This window comes from Macrobrachium nipponense, chromosome 16, assembly GCF_015104395.2.
Source record: "Macrobrachium nipponense isolate FS-2020 chromosome 16, ASM1510439v2, whole genome shotgun sequence".
Taxonomy (NCBI): domain Eukaryota; kingdom Metazoa; phylum Arthropoda; class Malacostraca; order Decapoda; family Palaemonidae; genus Macrobrachium; species Macrobrachium nipponense.
Genome location: NC_087209.1, coordinates 80667882 through 80675719, shown reverse-complemented (window position 1 = coordinate 80675719; position 7838 = coordinate 80667882). Strand labels below are relative to the sequence as shown.

At 39.7% G+C, this 7838-nt stretch overlaps 1 pseudogene; it reads left to right on the top strand.

The window, feature by feature from the left end:
- LOC135195380 (uncharacterized) lies at window positions 1-1268 on the top strand (annotated as a pseudogene).
- The last annotated feature ends 6570 nt before the right edge of the window (window positions 1269-7838 follow it).

Here is a 7838-nt window from a genome sequence, read left to right as displayed (position 1 = left end):
ATGTGCATAGACGAGGGGGAGAGGAGGTTGGCTGATGAGGAATACCCCCAGCTGTATAACAAGAAGCATAAGGAGTGGCTCAACGTGGCGACCTAGAATAGCCTGTGGAACCAAGTCGGGAGAGCAGCTGGATCCCCCTGCCACTGGTCCCCAGTGCAAGAAGCACTACGAGAACAATGAGCACCAGAGTGGGGAAGATCTTGAAGAAGGAGAAGTGAGTGGGGCAGGCCAGCCCGAGAGGATACCCATGACGGCAAGATCATGGAGACCTGGAGTTTCTTGACACAGCACATCGTCCGGGGAAGGACAGTCCCCAGTGAGCAGTTTGCCATCCCCGAGCTGCCAGTGACGAGCAGCGACGATGAGGATGATGAAGCCCGGTCCACAGGGTCCCAGAGCCAGGCATCTACTACCACAGACAAGGGCAAGGGCAATGGGAGCGGTCCAGGCCCCCAACAACAGAGACAGCCACCACAACCCCCATCACTACCACCACATTGGGGTTCACCCACACTGACCTCAGTGAGACTGTCAGGCAGGTGAGTACCCCAATATCACTAGTTGTAGATTGTATTCCAGTTTGTTCCATTTCTCTTGACATCACATGTGCAATATGTTGCAATCAAATGCTGTACTAACTGGTGCCAATGTCTGTATCTTCCAGATTCTCTCCAAAGCAGACTCCCTGGGCACCAGCCACTCCTACACCGGCCACCACAATATTGTCCATGATTTTGCGTGCCTGCTGGAAGGGCACATGCAGGGCATCCCGGAGGAATCCTGGCACTAGTTCCAGATCGACTGCCTCAACTGGTCCACCATTACAGGCAGCAGCGCCCGCTCTTCCAGCATTTCACAGCAACAACCACCTGGCAAGACCAACAGTAGCAGCAAACCTGGCAGCCCTTCAACAGCAGCAGTTCTGTCATCCCTCAAACCGGCCACCTGGCAGGCACCGCCAGAGCAGCAGCATCAGCAGCAACCTCCAGCAAATCAGCCAGCACCTCAACCTTGTTGCCGCCAGTCACCACAGGCCTCACAGTCTTCAGGCCAGTCGTCCTGGACAAGGACCACTGAGTGGGAACCACGGATGCCACCTGGCCCGTCAGCAACTCCTGTCCAGTCGCCTTCACCAACTGCTTAAGTGTCACCGTCAGTCTCTTAAAGACACCTGTGATCACTCAGCTTCCCGGTCCTGACCCCATGGTCGATAGACAGCAGCCTAGAGGGATTTCACCCTCAACCCTCTCCACCTCCAAGAACCTTGACACCCCGTAAGTCCGTGTATCCCCAGGCAGCGGTCACAGCATCAGCAAGGCCACTGAGTAAGACACTTTGAAATTGTTGTTTGTTGTTTTCATGTTAATAAATTTGACTATTTTTAAACACTTATTTTTCATTTTCACATTAAAATAAAGTTAGCCACAAATAAAAGAGAAACAAAAAAAGAGAAAAGGAGAAATAAAACAAAAACGTCTTTATTTCAATAGTGGTACAAGTATGGATGCGCTCGTGGGGCCACCTTTCTTTCTTGCCAAGGGACAGCACCAGCAGAAGGGACATGTAGTAATGTGACAGGTAGTCTCGCTGATCCTTCGCCTCCCTTGCTGAATGGTGGCCAGATAGAGGCATCAGCCCCTGCAGGTGCTGGTCGAGTCTCCCATCCACAGGGATGGTGTGTCCGGATCTTGGCGGTCCACTTCTGGAATTGTGTGTGGGTATCTGATGAGGATGAGGTTGTGTAGAAACATGGTGATCAGGTTGACGTTTGTCGGAGTGCTGCTGCACTGTTCTCAAGAAGCAACCTGTGAGACAAGATTCCAAAGGCCTTTTCCACAACACGATGGGCACGAGACAACCTGTAGCTGTATATGCATTCTCGTTGGACCTGTGATCAATGGGATTGGTTGGTTTCATCATCCAAGTTTAGAATGCAAAGGCGTCATCCCCTACGAAGTAATATGGCACTGGCTTATCATCATTAGGGAGAGGTTCTGGTTGAGGCACTCCAGCTCTGTGGTCTTCCACAGCATCATGCAGGGAGCAGTTACTCCATGTTCCTCCATCCGAAGCATCAACCTCTGCTCCAACATCCATATACAGGAACTTGTAGCCAGCATCTGCCACTACCATTAGTAAAATGCTGTGGAAGCCCTTGTAGTTATAGTAGTACGAACAAGCATTGGGTGGCTTCTTCATGGTGATGTGCTTGCCGTCTAGAGCATCCAAAGAGTTGTGGTAGTTCTATCTGGAGCTGAACTTGGCAGCAACTTCCTTCCACATCTCTTCAGTTTTGGGGCAGAGGAGCTCTTCCTCCTTGTAGACCGCGATGATAGCTTGACACACCTTGGGTATAAACTTGCAGATGGTACTTCCTTCAACCCTGGAGCTGAAATGCAGACTTGGATAGGAATTTCCAGATGGTACTTGCTTCAAACCCTGGAGCTGAACTGCAGACTTGGATAGGAATTTCCAGTGGCTAGGAAGCGGAGGGTGGCAGCTAGCCCTTGTCCAACTTGAAGCGGTTCCCTCATGAAGATGAACTGTTTCTGGAGGTGAGGGTTTACCTTCTCAACCATCTCTTGGAACAGGTCAGGTGTGATTCTGAGGTAATTCTTGTATCCCTTTGATCTTCCTTGGTGTCCTTCGAGGTGGGGTTGCCTTTTCTTCATCCTCTGCATCTTGCAGCCTTTCCACTGCTCTTCAACAATGGATAGAGCAGCTGCCAGGTATAGGCATCTTCTTTTCTCTACAATGACGGTGTCTCTGGCATTCAGCATGTTGTCTCTTCCACAGGCAATCCAAAATTGACGCCAGGGGTGGGGAGGCCCCCTTTTTATATGGCGTGCCCAAATCGCCCACGATGGCCTCTGAATTGTGCAAACATCGTCGGGCTAATGAGGGAAGTGTGTAAACTTTGTGTGAACAATGCATAACCTATGCGTGAAACAGTGCGTGAAGTCATCGTGACCAGTGCAGGAGCCTCCCGGTGTGTGCCACAAAATCCTGCAAGTGTCAGCCTTGCTTAACAGGCTTGGAATAATTACATGCAGTTCATGTCAGTTATAATGTCTTATTATCGAATTGCAATTCCATGGATGGAAACAATATCAAATAGCTTACAAATACTTTTAAAACCATGTCAATCATTAAGTTCAATAACATTACAATTACAACAGTTTACAGCTATTTCAATCCTGCTAGTTTTACCTACCGTCTGATTTTTTTTTTTTAGTTTGAATTACATATCCTTTGAATTACAAGAATTACTGTAAAGTAGAAATATACAATTAACTTGTAGGCTACGAGTAATTAATTACATTTCCATTAAATTACAATTTCTCCAAACCTGACTCGTAATAAGGAAAATATTGTTGTAGCACATTCCATCGGAATTAAATTAACCCTTTAACACCGATTGGACATATTTTATGTTGAGATAAATTGTCTGTCAGGTGCCGATTGGACGTGTTATACATCGACATAGAAAAGTTTTTTTTAAATTCGCGGAAAAATACTTTATAGGCCTACCAGCCGAAAACTTTTGAATCACGCACCCTGGGGGATGCTGGGAGTTCACGGATCAAGGTGTTGTTTTGTTTACAATCGTTACGCAGGCGCGCAAGCGTGAATTTCTTTCTTATCACACTAAAAAGTATCAGTGACACATCTCAGAAATTATTTTGTCACTTTGACATAATTTTTGCACTATTTTAAATTAGCCGTTACATGGTGTATTATATATGAAAATATGCGCAATTTCATGTAGAATTCAACCAAAAAATACTCATGATTGTAGCTTTTATCAGTTTTGAAATATTTTCATATAAATAACGATAACTGCCAAAATTTCAACCTTTGGTCAACTTTGACTCTGCCGAAATGGTCGAAAAAGACAATTGTAAGCTAAAACTCTTATATCTTAGTAATATGCAATCATGTACCTTCATTTTGCAACAAATTGGAACTCTCGTGCACAATAATTCGATTTATGGTGAATTTATGAAAAAAACTTTTTCCTTACTCCACGCAGTAACTCTTCCGAAAAAATCATACGTGCGATTATCGTAATGTTTTCACCATTTTAAATTAGCCGTTACATAAAGTTTTATATATGGAAATGTGGCGCAAATTCATGCACAATACAACTAAAAACAACCCAATGGTTTTGTGGCTTTTACCAGTTTTGAAATTATTTTCATATAAATAACGATAAGTGCCAAAATTTCAACCTTTGGTCAACTTTAACTCTACCGAAATGGTCCCGAAAAACGCAATTGCAAGTTAAAACTTATATTCTAGCAATATTCAATCATTTACCTTCATTTTGCAAACAAATTTTGAAGTCTCTAGCAACAATAATTCAATTTATGGTGAATTTATGAAAAAAAAAAAAATTTCCTTACGTCCGCGCGGAACTCTTCTGAAAAAATCATACGTGCGATTATCGTAATGTTTGCACCATTTTAAATTCGCCGTTTCATAAAGTTTTATATATGAAAATGTGGGCAATTTCATGTATGTAAAATACAACGAAAAGTAATTGAATGTTGTAGCTTTTCTTATTTTCGAAATATTTGCATATAAATCACGATAAATAGAAAAAAAAACCACGTTAGGTCAACTTTGACTCTACTGAAATGGATGAAAAACGCAATTGTAAGCTAAAACTCTTACAGTCTAGTAATATTCAGTCATTTATCTTCATTTTGAAAAAAATTTTAAGTCTCTAGCACAATATTTAGATTTATGGAGAATTTAAAAAAATAAACTTTCCTTCCCTCCGCGCGCGGGATCTCGGCCGCAAATCTCCCGAAATGCGTACGTCGCATTCTCGGAATATTTGCTCCAATTCATATTAGGCGTTTCATAGATTTTTATATATGAAAATGTGCGCAATTTTATGTAGAATACAACAAAAAATAAAAAATAATTAAAGGTGGTAGCTTTTCTCATTTTCGAAATATTGCATATAAAAAAAATATATAAAAAAAATTCTACATTCGGTCAACTTTAACTCGTCCGAAATGGTCGAAAACTGCAATTGCAAGCTAAAACTCTTACAGTATGGTAAATTCAATATTTATCTTCATTTTGAAACAAATTGGAAGTCTCTAGCAATATTTAGATTTATGGTGAATTTTTGAAAACAACTTTTTTACGTCCGAGAGTTACGAATTCATGCATCATTTTGTGATAATATTTTCTGTGTTGCTTTGATCGTTTTACAATGTGTTATATACCAAATGATCACAATTTAGTGTACAATACAACGAACAAAAAATTACCTCGTTAGCTTTAACCGTTTTGCTCAGAGCAATTTGAATCCAATTATATATGAAATTTTGTTTTCGCGCTATCATATATCTCATTATTTATATATGATAATGATATTTTTTTCATTTCTGATGGTTGCATACTAAACTTTAGACGATTTTTATTAAACCCCTTCGGCGTTTAAGGGTTAAATCACTGAATTCATAACAGGTTATAGAAGACCCTGTGTTACCCTATGCTCATTGCAACATATGTGCGAGACAAGAAGCTGTGCAGCCTTTTAATCTGGAGGTACAAATTTTATTGAGGTACAAATTTTATAAAGCATTTTCTCAAGTTGCGGTCTGGAGATCCTAATTTCACTGAAGATGATACAGCAACTGTTTTTTGCCCTCCTGCTTGCTTTTTGCCTTCGCATGCGGGGAATTCACCACTTTGCTCCATCTTTGAAACACCTTCCAGCGGTTTACCTTTACTGACTTCACGCAAACTTGAAAAAGCGACACTCAGGCTTGAGAAAGCAAATTGTGATTAGGATTTTCTGCAATACTGTGAGCTCAGTGGTGTCGTCCCGAAGTTTGTAAGATTCAAACTCTACAAATCGTCCTTCTACAACACTGAATTCTACAAGGAAACATTGAAGACCTTACTCAGGAACGAGATTGACACCAAGATTGCGTCCATCCCCAAAAACTTAGGTCTACATCTGAGCAACTTAAGAAAATGCTTTATAATGATTGGTCTTTGTTGGACCGATTGCTTTTCCCAAAGACTGTTTTACAATTTTATCAATGATTTTATCTCATCTGTAAGTAACGGCATCAAAAGAAACTTCAGAGCCTGGGTGTTGTTATTCCTGATTTTTACAAAGAAATTATTGCATTTTTAACACTGTCTAATTACATTTTATCTAAGAGAGAAGAGTTTTTGCTATCTTTTGGGTTGGATTTTTGTCTACCATCCTTTATACCGAACTATGCCAGATTTTTTCTACCTTTTGAAGTGCTGTTTTCAGACTCATTAAACTTGATGTTATGAAGAATACGGTGACCTACCAACAAAAAATGTCGGTTCTCATACACAAAACTTATGCTAATTTAAGAACAACTTGGACACCTTTCTATAGAAAAATGATTTAGATATAATCTTATCTTTGAAAAAACGAGAAGACATAGTTATTTGTAAACCGGATAAGGTTAAAGGCGTAGTTATCCTGAACAAAAATGACTATATTGAAAAATGGATAACATTTTGTCTGACACTACCAAGTTCCAATCTTATGGTGAGACAATTTTCTTGAATATATATAAAAGAGGATAGAATAATAGATTCTTAAGGAAAATAAAAAAAAAATGATATATTATAAATGATGCAACTTTATGTATATATATATATATATATATATATATATATATATATATATATATATATATATATATATATATACATCATATATATAATATACATACATATACATATATATATATATATATATATATATATATATATATATATATATATATTATATATATATATATCATATATATATATATATATATATATATATATATATATATATATATATATATATATATATATATATATATTACACATATACTACGTACATACATACACATACATACAAATTAATTCATTTTGTAGCCTTCGTATCTTCCCCAAGGTCAGTGTAGCCTTGTAGCTTCTCCCAAGGCTTCACAACTACTATACTATTCGTGCAACAAAGGCCGATGTAGGGATACAATATGTGTTGCCATGCTGTTGTTGTCGTTGTTGTTGTGTTAGATTAAGCCAGCGACACGGCAGCACGGGTTCTTCAGGCATTTATTACCTCCATTATGCTTTTCCTTCAGGACATGCGTACATACAATCATACATACAAAGCCACATTACTGTATATATACTATATGAAACGTAGTTATGAATAAGCATCTTACACGTAACCGTTACTTTTCTTAGATGATCAGCTGAGAGAGAGACAGAGAGAGAGAGAGAGAGAGAGGCGAGAGAGAGAGAGAGAGGAGAGAGAGAGAGAATATGTTGAAAAAATATGTTTATAGTTTATCATTGCCCTTGTCAAACAAAGGTAGTACTTCAATTACTAAGTGTTTTTGCTCGATTGATGCATTTCGGTTTTCTAAATGGAACCACCTTTGGAACATTTATTTGTTGGGGAGGGGGGGTTTCCTTCAATTTTGCCGTAGTTGGTCTGTCTGTCCGCTAGTGTAGCGGTTAGTGTCGTGGAATGCCACTCAGATGTCGCGGGTTCGCGTCTTCCTCAGGGCCATGGAAAATCACATGGCTCTGTATCACGATCAGCTACTGGCGCAGTGTGGGGTCTGCGGTGGGAGGTTGAAACCAACATTTTTTGGAAGCTTGTATTTTAAGTTGGTGGTCTAGTTGGTGTGCTTGTTCCATGTGAATAGGTTTCGTTCACTGAAATAATAAAAATAATAATAATAATCAGATATTTAATAAGGAAATACTTATGCCCAAGGAGAGCGAGTGATATTGCTAAGCGCATCTGTCCCGGCCGGGATTCG